Consider the following 14543-nt stretch of genomic DNA (forward strand, 5'->3'; position numbering starts at 1 on the left):
CAGGCTTCTTAGAGGAAGTTGTGTGTAAGATGACATCCTAAAGATAAGCTGGAGGTAATTAAGTGGGGTGGGGGATAATGAACTGATAGGCGTTGAAGAAATACGGAGGATCCAGTGCAAAACTTTTCAGGCAGGAAAGAAATTGGTGAGCTTAATGAATGGAAAGATGTAGTGATGTGGCAGAGCAAAGAGTGAGGAAGGGGGCGAGTACAAGTTGAGGCTGGAGAGAGGGAGGCAGACATCAGACATCAGACCATTCCTGACCTTATGATCAAAGTATATGATTTGGAATTTAACATAAAATTTAATAGGAGTCATTGAGTTTGTTTTTATAATAGACTTTACTTTTGTAAAGCAGTTTTGGGTTCACAGCAAAATTAAGTGGAAAGTACAGAGTGCTCTCATATACTCCTTGCCCTGATATTGAGTTAAAGTATTTGACTTAACAAACACTAATCTGTTTAGTGTTTGTTATTGTTGTGTGTGTGTGTGTATGTGTGTGTGCATGCATGCGTGTTTTTTTAATTGCCCTGGCTACAGTGTGAAAAAATCATGGTCAGTGAGGAAAGAGCTGATGCAGACAAAAGAGCCAATGCAGTCATGCAGGCAGGCAACAGCGTAGCTAGGATGATGATGGTGGTAATAGAAATACAGGGAAATGAGAGATTTAAAAGATGTTTAGGAAGTAAAATCAAAGGACTTGGTAATTGATTAGACATGAGAGGCAATAGATAGGGAGGATTGAAGATGACTACCATAGCCCGATGGATGAGGAGGACCAAGTGGGAAGATCATGATTTATCTGAGATCAGGGGAGCCCTTGAGGCAGAAATCTGACTGGAAGTATGCAGTGGTCTGTACAAGTCATGGACTCAGAAAATGGATCTGGATGAAAGGTAAAAATTTGGGACATTGAGCATAATTGGAAAATGAAAGGACTTATGATCCCTTGAGGATAGAACATACAAAGAAAAGGGCAGAGGACTTAGGACAGGGATTTAGGGAGAACGCTCACCTTGAACGGTGGCTGGAAAAGATTGAGAAGGCAAATTACACTGATAAGCCTTCCATCAATATTAGATTAATGACTGAGTGATTATGCAACTAATTACTCCTGATGATTCTACGCAGTAGGCGCAGGTTACCACACCAAGGACTGCTTATTCCTAATTCCTCTCTGATACTTGAGGTGCCTAGATGCTGCTTCACAGCTTGGAGCTGGCAACTCCCCACTCACCTCCCCATTCACCTGGAAGGTGAAGTCAGTGAGAGATCAGAGGGCATCTGACCAATTTGCCCCTTTGGCCACTAGGGGGTGATGTGGGTCTTTCTGCAAAATACCTGGGAGCATAAACCAGCAGGCTCAGTTCCTCCTTCATCTGAGAAGTTGTTAGATCCTTCAGGTCCCTCAGGTGAGCTACATTAGGTACTGGTTGGGAGAATGAATTGCAGATATCCTGGGATGCCAATAGGTCCTTGATATAGCTGGATCTAATCTACACTTGGTGACCCCCATAGAATTTACCACATATCCAGTACCTGTGGTTGTGGGATCATACAGAATTGATAAATAAGCAAATAGACGTCACCACCATTTCTATTCAACATTGTGCTGAATTTCCGGTCAGTGGAACAAGAAAAAAAGGGCGAGAATGAGAAAGGAAGGGGAAAAGGTGATTACTGACAGATGACAAGTTTAGAGAAGGTCCCAAAGGAATCTAAGGAAGTTTTGCATCATTAATAACAAAATTTAATGAGTTTACAGAATTCAACATAATTATAAGAAGTCAGTTTTGTTTCTACACACTAGCAACAGTTAAAAGATATATTTTTAGAGAGAGATGATTTACAAATAGTAACATAAAATATAAAACACCTAACAACAAACCTATTAGAAGATAAGGAAGGCTTTAACATAGAAAATTTTAAAATTCTAGAGAAAGACGTTATAAAAATTTGAAATAAGGAATATACACCATGATCGTGAATAAGTAAACTCAATGGTAAGAGTATTCTAATTTCTGAAAATATCATCTATAAATTCAACGCAGCACTAAACAAAATCACAAAAGATATTTGTTTCATGAAATTTGACTAAAATAATCTGAAACTTAAGTGAAAAAGAGGGACAAAAATAGACAAGATAATATCGAAGTTTAAAGTGAGGTGACTTGCCCTACGAATCATCAAATTATTTTATAATTTAGGATAATGAAAAAAGCATACAAATCGAAAATAATAGATTAATAGGTGGCCCATGCTTATGCAGGCACTTAATATATGATAGAGACATCATCATAGGTATATAGGAGAATGACGTAATATCAAATAAGTTATTCTGGGAAAGGTGGTTATTCATACAAAGAAAGAGTCATTTAAACCCTTCCTCACAGCATAAGCAAAAATAAATTCTAAATGGATTCAATGCTTAAATGCAATATTCAAAGCGTTAATTGTCTGGATAAATAATATGAGAGTATATCTTTATAACTTGGGCTGGGGGAGCATTTCTTATAAAGAATTAAAAAATGCATACCCTCCCACAAAAGGATGATAAACGACTAAATTAGGAAATTCAACAAAAAACATTACAAAGAGAGTGAAAACCCAAGCCACAAATTGGAAAGATATTAGCAACACATGTACCTGACAAAGCTGTGGTCTGTGGAATATATAAAGCACTGTTACAAATGAATAATAGCTAATCATCCAAAAAGAAATATGGGCAGATGGGTTTATAGAAAACACGAGTGGCCTATAAATAATAGAAATATGTTCAAGCTCCTTGGCAATCATAAAAATGCAAACTAAAATTGCAGTGAAATAAAATTTTAACCCAATAGATGGGCAAAATTAAACAGATATTAAATACCAATTGAGTCCTAGATGCGGACTGTTTGAAAACAGTCATGAACTGTTGATGAGACTATTTATTTGGCTTAATTCATTTGGAAAGCATTTTGTCTATTATGTAAAGTAGACATGGTGACCCTAAGTCTCAATCTTTATATTGCCCGGTATAGAGAATATCTTGCAAGTAGAGATGCAAAGACATGTACAAGAATGCAGTCCTGTTTGCAGTCGCACAAAAACTTAGCAAAAAAAACCTATGGATTAATTCAAGAATGGGTAATAAATTCTAGCAAACGAACAGAATGGAAACCCACATATTAGTGAAAATGAATTATTTAAAATTCTATGCATCAACATGAATTAACATGGCAAACAATGTTGAATAGAAAAAGAACACGTCACAGAAAAAATACGAACAGAATGATCCCCCTTAGATAAATTTCAGAGACATACGACATTAAATAATATATAATTTACAGATTCTTATATAAGTTCTAAAAACTATAATGAAAAGCAAGTGAATAAAAATATAAACTTCAGGGTTACAGTTACCTGGACGAAGTGGAGAAAGAACAATGAAATCTGGAAGAATAACAGGGGCTTAAAAATTCTCAGCAATAATCTCTCTCCTAAGCTGATTGGTTCAGACAAGAATATTCATTTTATTGTTTCCCTGGATGCATTGCATATTTGTCATAAATATTGTTTGGTCTAGTTCAACATTTAATTTTTTAGTCTAAAGTCGCTGCTGTGAGATTTTATACGTGTGGTGAAACCTCTGATTGATATACACCAAGCTGTATGATGTATTGCCTGAGATGGAAGGGAGGAGGGGTGGAGGCAAATTAACAGGTTTAAAAAGCAAATAAATAAATTATATGTAAGTGATTTTATAAGAAATAATAATGAAACAGCAGAGTCAGGGAAAAGGAAATAAAAGCAGTTGGCAATTCACACTAGTTGTTTTTACCAGCTCTGCCTGCCCTCCCACATCCTGTGTAATGTTTTAGTCCCAGGTACACGGCAACTGTGAAGACCATGGGAAGCGACCACATCATGAGGAGGTTGCTGATGGGGGATGAGGAAGCCTTAGAGAAAAGGTCATGTGTCAGCCATGTGCCTCAGACTTCTCTGCTGTGTGGCCCTTTTTCTCTGGGGAGCAGGTAAGTTCCAGTTGTGAGCCCTTCCGAAAGTGTCAGGACTTTCTCCTGTGGCTGCAATACCAAGCTCCCTCGCGGGATTTTTCTCCACTTTCTGTCTCTTTCCTCCACAGGCTCCATGGACACTAAGGTCGTACAGAGTCCTGGACATCTGGTCAAAGGAAAAGAACAGAAAGCAAAGATGGATTGTGTCCCCATAAAAGGACATAGTTACGTTTATTGGTATCGTCAGAAGCTGGAAGGAGAGTTTGAGTTTTTGGTTTACTTACAGAATGAAAATATTATGGATAAATCAAAAGTACTCGATCAGCGATTCTTAGCTCAATGCCCCCAAAACTCAGCCTGCAGCCTGCAAATCAACTCCACTGAGCTAGAGGACTCAGCACTGTATTTCTGCGCCAGCAGCCAATCCACAGTGCTGAATGTGAGCTTTTCTTAGAACACGAACTCATCCCTCACCCGTCTCAGGAAATAAGTGGTGTGTTAGGTGCATAGGAACTAACAGAAACCCAACTTGAAAGAGCATAAACCAGAAGGAAAAATGTATACCTGGCAACTCTAGGTGAGCAGAAAGGAATGTTAAGAAAGAAACCCAAGGAAGGGGAAGGAAGGTGTAAAGGGGGCTCAGATTCTCCAGTTTGCAGGATATCTGGGAAAGGGAAGACCCAGGATACCTTTTCTTTTTTCATGATCTTGATGGATTGCTAACAATTTATAAGAATATGTAATTCTGTGCTTTCCACCTGGCACACCTGCTTCTCACCCTGTCCCCGCCGTGGGGACTCAGCAACCCCCTCCCTCCGGAACACTACCATCACGCAACTTTGAAAAGCAACTTTATTGAGGCATAACACACACACAATAAAATGCACCCATTTTAAGTGTATATTTCACCACATTTTGACACATTTTTACATCCATGTAACCACTATGACAATCAAGATACAGAAGACTTCCCTCTCCCCAAAAAGCGCCCCCGTGCTCCTTTATTGAGTTCTTTGTTAATTTCTCTCAGCATTGCTTTGTTGTTTTTTATTGTTCAGGTCTTGAACCTATTTTGCTATATTTTTCCTAAGTGTTTCCTGAATTTATTTTAAGAAACATATTATGAATGTACCTTTTAATCCTCGTAAGGTATTTATTTATTAAAATATTTTGTGCCAAGATTTCACATTAGTTCAATCTTTCTTTTTATTTATTTATTTTTTGGTGAGGAGGATTGGCCCTGTGCTGACATCTGTGCCAATCTTCTATTTTGTATGTGGTACGCCACCACAGCTGGCTTGACAAATGGTGTGTAGGTCCACGCCAAAGGATCCCCACCTGGGAACCCCAGGCCGCCGCAGCAAGTGCACGAACATAACCACTACATCACCTCTAGATTTGTCTAAAATTCTGTCAATAAGAATTGTGTATATATTACCATTCGTTGAGATCTGAAGTTTCTCAGAATTAGTAACACATACTCTTGTAAGGGATTATTTTAAAGTATAATCTGTGTAGATTTTTTTGTTTCCATTTTGGGGATATTATTTCTGATTACAGGGTTCCTTAGCATAAAGCCTCATTCCTTCATGCAAGAAAGTATGTCTCTAGCGTACTGTGTCCCTGCCATTTTCTATTCCAATAATACCCCCCAAGAATCACGTATACATCATGATAATGAGGATGATGAGGGTGTTGATGATGATGATGACGATGATGATGAAGGTAGCTGATACTGAGGATGGTATACAGAAAAAGACAGATTACAGAAATAGTGTCATGTTCCCAGGACCAGAAACGTCATAGTGAGTACCTGTCATCGTCATGATTTGGGTCTGTAAATCAGTCTAAAGAAGTGGTTTAAATTTGTTTTCCATTTTTTTCTTTAATCAGGACACTTTTGACAAATCTGAGATTGCACATGGTGGTAAACTGTTTCTGAGGATGTGTGAACTTCCTAATGCTTCCTGTCCATGGATTCCAGCATGAAACACATTCTCTTCTAAAGCAGAAAATTTTAACCCGGGACCCATGTACCTCCAAGGGGTGCAGAGAGAGAATTCAGGGAATCTATGAATTTGAATGGGAAAAATGTATCTTTATTTTCATTAATCTCTAACATATAGCATTTAGTTCATGATAGATATATTGAATAAATCACAGCATTGTTAGCTGTACCTGTGACAAAGTCAATAATAGAAATCGTAAATATTTGCATATATTACAGTTGATATGAGAGTCACAGGTATTTTCACATCACACTACATAGAGCAAATATCACTCACCTTCATCACTACTTTGAAATCACGGCAGTTTTCAGACTTGCCAGGATATATTTTATTTAATGAATTTTAAATATGTACGTATATTAATATATCATAAATTTTTAAAAAATGTTTTAATAACTACATTTCAAAATAATTGGTTTCCAATGGAATACTATGTATTCTATTTTGTGGGTTTAAGACATTATTCTGAGAAGGAGTCCTTAGGATTTACCAGATTGCCAAATGGGCCCATGGTACCAACAAGGGTAAGAGCCCCACATGAGGAATGAGAGGCTCAACTTTGCAGATGTGGTTGAAAACCTGAAGCCTAAACCCAATCACTGGAGGCAACCTGTAAGCAGGACTCTTCTCAGAGTTCTACCCACACTGCTGTACTTTCTAATGATTCTCATTCTAAATCATTACATCATTTCCTTTCCCCATCTCCCTCTCCCGCTCCCTCTCTCTCTCTCTATGTAGCTGTCTGTCTCTTTCTCTCTCTCTCTCTCACACACACACATACACACAGACACACACACACACAAACACACACACACACACACACACACACACACGCCTTTCTTCCAGGAGAGGGCAGCAACAGTTTCTACGTCCCCAGAATCCAACCAAAAGTGTCATCATGAAAGTGTCTTTTATTACAGATGACCTCAGACACAAAAATAAGGCAAACATTTATCTGTCAAAATAACAGCATTCATTAAGAAATAATTAATTTATGATCACATTTTCATTTATCTAAGATTCTTGTGAAGAAACTATGTAATGCAATAAATTTACAGTCATTATATAAATTTCAACTCAGTGCTGGGAAACGATGTTTTAGTTAGCTGACACAATCCTATGTTAGTAAATGTTTGATTTTCCTTAACATAACATTAACTTCCTAAATTCTATGGATTAGGATATCAAGTCCAGAAAATAATAATAGCAAACAAGAATATGGTACTTATTTTGTGTTAAAGACTATCTTAAATTCTCTATTTATATGTGTTCACAACAACTTTTGAAGTAGATACTCATTATGCCCATTTTACAGATGAGAAAATCAAATCAAAGGGAGGTTAAGACACTTGCCAAAGTTACATAGCTGCCAAATGGCTGAGCCAGGACTCAAGTCCAGGCCATCTCCCAAATCTGTGCTCTAGTCCACCACCACCAGGGGACAATGGGTTTAGGGCCCTTTACTATTGCTGAAATTACTGGAGAAGCCTCTACTCCATCTCTACTGTGTCAGTTACCACTGTAGCAATAAACACAGAGGACAGAGAGGATTAGCTCTGTTTTATAACAACAAAATATCTGATTCTCTTCTTGTGTTTATGTTTCCCTACTTTACAGTATCGGTGGGGAACAGAGAGGTTGGTAGACAGGCCATAGACTCTGAAAATTGTAGGTATTTCTTTTCCTAGTTCTCATCTCAGCTGGTGCACAGGCACATGGCATTCGGGCTGAGACTCTGACCGGGAAGTGGGAGACCTGGTCTTCTCACCATGTGGGCTCTTGTCCACTTAGAACGGATATAAAGAGCTCTCTGCAGGTAGAAGAGAAGATGTGAGGGACTTGATATCTCTGAGCCTTAGTCTACCCATCTATAAAATCAGCTGTGACAGTCAGTCACCTTATAGCAATGAGAAAATCTGCATATTGAGCCAGGGGGAGCCCTAGGTCTCAGCCCCTTCCCTTGGCCTTTCTCAGAGTCTGTGTCTGGGGCTTCACAAAGATCCTGTCCCTACCATGGGCAGCTAGGCCCTTTGCTACATTGCCCTTTGTCTCCTGGGAGCTGGTGAATCCAAAACTCAGGTGGTAAATTCCTGTCCTGGGTGTGCAGATCCGCACTCCAGCACCTTCTACTTACAACAGCATGGGGCACCCTACTGGGCCTTACACTCTGCCTTTGCATCCTTACCCCACAGGACCCATAGTTGCTGAAATCTACCAGATGCCAGCATTCCTGCTCACTGGGGCTGGACGGGATGTGACGCTGGAGTATAAACAGAATTAGAAATACAATGCCATGTACTGGTACTGACAGGACCAAGGGCAAGGTCTGAGACTGATTTATTGCTCAACAGCCAAAAAAGATGTTCAGAGAGGAGACATACCTGAAGGCTACAGCATCTCTGGAGAGGAGAAGGGGCTGTTTCCTCTCACTGGGAAGTTGGCCCACACCAACCAGACAGCCTTGTCTCTCTGTTCTGGTAGCTCACCATAGTGGAGCACAGCCACTGCCCACTTCTTCACAGATCTGCTGCAGCCCTGCAGCCTCACTACAGCCTCTATTTTAATATTCTGCTAAGCATCCTTCCCTGCACTCTGAATTCTTAGTCAGCATTCATGAGAACAGACCCAGAGGGTACACTTTGCTCCTTGTGCTTCCAGTCTCTTAATCACTCCTTTTACATTTATTTATATCTTTTCTTGAGATTTTACTATGTCTTCCCACTTTTCCAAATATGAAGGACACAAAATTGAATAGAAAACAGAACTTTTCTCAAAGAAGCTAAGAGTCTAGTAAAGAAAGTGATTATAGTAGAATGGAATATAATACACAATGATATCATATCAAAATATAACAACATAATATAATATAGTACTAGAATTAGAAGTTCTCTGGAAGCTCTGGGGAGGACATGCCAATTCTGTCTGCTGCATCAGAAAAAAGCTAAGGGAAGGTTACATTTGAGCTTCACCAGATAGACCTGATTGTGGGTAGTTCATTCTAGACAGAGAGAACACCTTCTGCAAAGGCATATTAAAGAGAGTGACACTTCAGGGAAAAATTAATGAAAACAAAGAAGATGATCAACCGATATGAATTAAATCCAATTAGACAAATTTGAGAGAATAGATAGAATGGAGTTTTTGAATAAGTTGAGTTTCTGGTTTCATGGATGTAAGTATGGAAGTCCCTTTTAGGCTGCTGCTTAAAAGAAAGACCTGAGGCTCGAGAGAAGTATTTGGTTGTCATCAGCAGACAAGTGATCAACATAATTTTTCAGTTGTCTCTATATGACTTTGGTTTTTTACAATGGCCACAACTTCAAATAATATGGGATCCTGTTAGCAGTAACAATTCTCATTTGGGATAGCCAGGTTTGAATTGTCTATGGGACAACCAGATGAAAATCGGAAGTAGGTAGCTGTATATACAGACATGAAATTGAGATGCAATAGAGCTGTACTAGAGATATGGATTCTGCAGCACTCAGAACATAGAGAATTAAATTATGGAGCCAGAAAATTCCACCCAAAGTATAGATTTAGATAACAGAGATAAAATGCCTGGAAATATAGATTGCAGTATTCTGGTTCTTTAGGGAGATTAAAGAACACAGAAATGGACTGTTAAGGCTGACTGAGTGAGCAGTGATCAAGGTACGGAATGCAAAAACAAAGGAGGGAGTTTAGAGAGAGAGTTTTGGCTTGTCTAATGATGATGTGTCTAAGAAAATGTGAGAAAAAAAGTAACCCCAGTGGAAAAAACCATAAACACTTCCTGGATAACAGGTAGAAGTAGGGGAAGAGTAATATGTTAGTTTATGCTGGAGAATAAGACTTTTACATTGCAGTAAATATAAATATATTAAGTCTATTGACAGCCATTAAAGAAGACTCAAATAAATTGAAATATATCCTATCTTTATAGGTTGAATAGATTCAATGCTTTAAAAAATGTTCATTTTTCCAAATTGATTTATACATTTAATATAATCCTATAAAAATCCAAATAAGTTTTTGAAAGAACTTGATAAGTTAAATCTAAAATTTGTATTATGCTGCAAAAGAACAAGAAGAGCTAATACATTCTTGAAGTAGAATAACCAAGTGGGAGGATCTAACAAATGTCAAGAATTATTATAAAACCACAGTAATAAAGGTAGTGTAGCATAGGGCCAGTGACATATAAATTGATCCATGGGAAAAAAATGTATATATGTCCATATCCACACAAAGGTGGTAGCGCAGAAGTCAACGAATAGATTTTTCTACACGTGTTGATGGGAAAATTGGGTATCTGTTTGAAGAAATAATGACATTGGTCACTTACCTCACAACATATCCCAAATTACTTCCAGCTGTAATAGAAACATAAATGTAATAAGCCACAAAGCTTTAAGAATATACCTTAGGAGTGTATCTTCATAGCCTCAAGGTAGGAAAGGATTTCTTAATCTTCTTTATCAGTAAGGAGCTGATTGCTAAAAATGACTACATCAAAATCAAGTTATTCCATTTACCAGAATTAACTACATAAGAATGAAAAGGTTAGCCCTATAGTGAGATATGATTATATATATTATACACATTTAAGAGATATGTATAATATATATATATAGTTATGTACCCAAGAAAGGCTAGTATGTAGAATTTATAAGAACACCTACGAGTTAATTTCTCTACAAATCCATGGGAGAAAATTAGCTCAATAGAAAAATGGGTAAAAATTTCAACAACTACCTCACAAAAGAGAGCATTTAATATACCATTAAACATGTAAACATTGCTAAATTTAATTATTAATCAAGGAAATGCAGACTAACACTACAATAAAGTATATCACCTGAATGGCTAAAATGAAAAAGGAGCACTACATCAAGTGTTGGCAAGGCAACATGTCAAGAACTCTCTTGAACCATTGGACAGATTGTAAATTGGTAGATCTGCTTTGGAAAACAATTTGGCATTCTCTAGCAAAGTTCAAGGTGTGTATACCTTCTAGAGGTGATGAATATGTTTATTTCTTTGATTGTGGTGATGATATGACAGGTGTATGCATACGTCCAAACTCATCAGATTCTTTTGTATATCAGATTTTTTTGTATATCAATTACACCTCAATAAAGCTGTAAAAAAAAGATGTGTGTACCCACTATCCAGCAATTCCACGCTTGAGAAACTCTTTCTTAGAGGAACTCTTATATTTAAAAACCAGGGAACAAGTACAAGAACACTCAGTGTAACACTACTTTGTAGTAGCAAAAAACCATGACTTACCCAAATGTACACCACCAGGAGAACAGATACATAAATGTTGGTGTTTTATGTATGCACTGAAAATGAATAGCCTAAAATTAAACACATCAATATGACTGAATTTTATAATTTTGAGTGAAAAATTACATTACAGAAGACATGTACAGCATTGTCCCATTTGTAGAAAGTTTAAAGCATGCAAAACTACACAATATTTTGTTTAGTTATAACCTATGTATTAAAATAGAAATTAGAAGCAAACAAAGATAAACACAAACACCTAAACAGAATTAGAGAACAGTGGGTGGTGGGGCAGATCTGGGAAAAGAAACAAGAGATTTCAAAGACTCTGGCAATATTTTGTTTCCTAAGAGGAGATATTTGTTCAAGTGCTCATTTTATTGGTATGTTACCAAATTCTTGTGCATATATTCAATATCAATTTTTTGAACAACCTCATTGAACAACCAATTGAGTAAGGAGAAATCTGTGACATGATACACATTAAGTGGTTAACATTATTTACCTGGAATGGGGACGGGATGAAGGAAGAAGACAATAAGCAAAAATAGATCCCGAAAAAAGAAGTGCACTATTATAAATAAAGGGTGATGGAGAGAAAAATCAGGAAAAAAAAGGAGAGGTTATCGAAAATAAACATTAATAAATGAACAAGCTAAAATGCACCAGAAATAACAAGTAGGTGAAAAATTCTGCAAAACAGTGGCTAGTCTCGGGATCATAAAAACAACAGTAACAACAGGGATCTGTATTATATTAAAAGATAATTAGATAGTTAACCATCAAAAGCAGTGCCCAGTCCTGAGTTAGAAACTGATATTCAAAACAATGATAAGGGACATTTTTCAGACAACTGATAAATTTTGAATAGAAACTGAGTAGTAGATAAAATGAAAATGCATTGACAGGGAAAGATGATGATCATTAACTGGAAAAACAAGGTTATAAAACAACATTTGCAGAATGATATATTTTTTATAAAAAAATGTGTGTATGTACACATTCACACACATAAAGACAGAGAGAGAGGGAGAGATCTGGAAAGAAGATCACTAAGGTGTTAACAGTGATCATCTTCCGCATAGATGGTGTTTTATTTTATCTTTATTTTCTAACTTCCTAAAATATATATGTATCTATTGTTTCAGTTAGTGAAAATAGATGTAAAATGCTTTTAAATTGAATATTTTTAAATGAATAAAATATAAACTAATTTTATTTACTGAGGAAGGATAAAAGCTTTCCTTCTGATACTGTGAAGTGTTTTTGCCCAGTAACATGAAGCAGTAACATGATTATGAGTCTGCAAAGCAGTCACATCACAAGAAGGTTGCTTGCTGATGGGGCATGGAAAAGCCTCATCCTTTCGTTACCTTGATGCCGCAATGGGTACAAGTCTCCTCTGCTGTGTAGCCCTTTGTCTCCTGGGAGTAGGTGAGTCCTGAGCACAAAAGAAAAATCCCATTCTTCACTTGCCAACTCCCAGGCCCAAGATTTTTCCTTGTCAGGCTCCCTTCAGGGCTTTTTGTATACCAGCTGTGTCCTCTTACAGGCTCTATTGATGCCAAAGTCACCCAGACTCCAGGACATCTGGTCAAAGGCAAAAGACAGAGAGCAAGGATGGATTGTAACCCCAAAAAAGGACATACTTTGTTTCCTGGTATCAACAGATCCAGAAAAAAGAGTTAAGTTTTTCATTTATTTTCAGAATGAAAACATTCTTAATCAAATTGATTTGGTCAAGGAGCGATTCTCAGCTCAATGCCCCAAAAACTCACCTTGCAGCCTAGAAATCCAGTCCTCTGAACTAGGAGACTCGGCACTGTATTTCTGTGCCAGCAGCCAATCCACAGCGTTGAAATGGTAGCTCCTCTTAGTGCACAAACTCATCATGGACCCAGCTCAGGAAGCAGGTGATGTATGAGGTGGGAAGGAAGTAACAGAAATTAACTGGGGCTAGCTTCAGTCACAGTGGAACTTAGTACAAGGCTAAAGGGTATTTAGCAGCAGTCAAGGAGTGATGGACAGACAATTCTGGCAAAAAACACCACTTAACCAAGGTCTGGAATGACTGCCTCTCCAGTTCTCACGTTTATTCTCCTATTTTGTCTGTTGCATGTTTTTCTCTCCCTGTACTCTTTCTCTTTTCCTCCAGTCCTCACGACAAAGATAAGATGGTCATTGAAGGTCACACTTCAGTTGTCATCATTCCAGCACACTGACAAAGATCAGCCCAGCTCTTTCTAAACCTGGATTTAAAATCCCATGGGAAAGAACAGGCTGATCATGATGCAACCATGAATCTTCTGCCGGAGCATTCAAAACTTGCTGTGTGTGTATGTATTTCAAATCATGTAAATCTTACTTTATTATGCATGCAATTCTGTCTCTTAGATTGTTCCATTCTGCTCAAAGCAAGTGAAATGCTTCATTTTTCTGTATGTTCATATAGCCTGTTGCTTCTAAATGATGCACAATGTTCTATACCCACTTCACCAGAAATAGACACCAGTTTTCCTCCAGTTTCATGCCAGCATCTGAATATGCTTGTACATATCACATCACGGACCTGTACAATCCTTTTACAGGATTATGTACCCAGAATCATGATTGCTGAGACATGGAGTACTATATGTATACGTTATTTTATGTATCTAAATACCACCAGAAGGCTCTTCAGAAATGCTGTTTAAGTCTAAAATCCCATTTAAAATTGCATAAGCCTTTCCATAGCCCCCAATCCTCTTCTGGCATTATCCAGTTTTCTAGATTGTTGCCAGTCAAGCAGTGGAAAGAAACTCCCATCTCTCTTCCATCCCTCCCTACAGGTAGATCTGAAAAATTTCTATAAAACTCTGTGTATTTTCTGTAATAAACTTTGGCATTTGGCTCTCCAAGACTATTCAGCACTGTCTTGTCTCCATCTTAGATACTCAAGATGAAGAAAATCATAAGGCAACCAAGCAGAGATATTCACACATGAAAGAATTAAATGATGTGCCATATACAGTATTTTGAATGATGAATGAACAGGGTAAGACCAGGTACAAAGGAAGGCATGCATCCTCTATACCTAGGTACAGAGCATACCAAACCTTCATAGAGAAGGGGTTGACTGAGCTGGATCTCAAGAAAGGTGTCAAAGGGAAGAGAAGGCAGAAGGAGCATATACGAAAGACTTCAGACAACATGGCTTGTCAACAGAACTAGAAAGTTCTGTCAGAAGCCTGGAGATATTAAATGGAGCTGTTAGCGTAAGCCT

General features: G+C 37.7%; 1 gene segment (V, D, J or C); it reads left to right on the forward strand.

Annotated features, from left to right (window-relative positions):
- Positions 1 to 14543, forward strand: part of LOC131398307 (T-cell receptor beta chain C region-like) — a 287482-nt gene that overhangs the window by 133963 nt on the left and 138976 nt on the right.

Source organism: Diceros bicornis, chromosome 3 (assembly GCF_020826845.1).
Source record: "Diceros bicornis minor isolate mBicDic1 chromosome 3, mDicBic1.mat.cur, whole genome shotgun sequence".
In the NCBI taxonomy this organism is placed as follows: domain Eukaryota; kingdom Metazoa; phylum Chordata; class Mammalia; order Perissodactyla; family Rhinocerotidae; genus Diceros; species Diceros bicornis.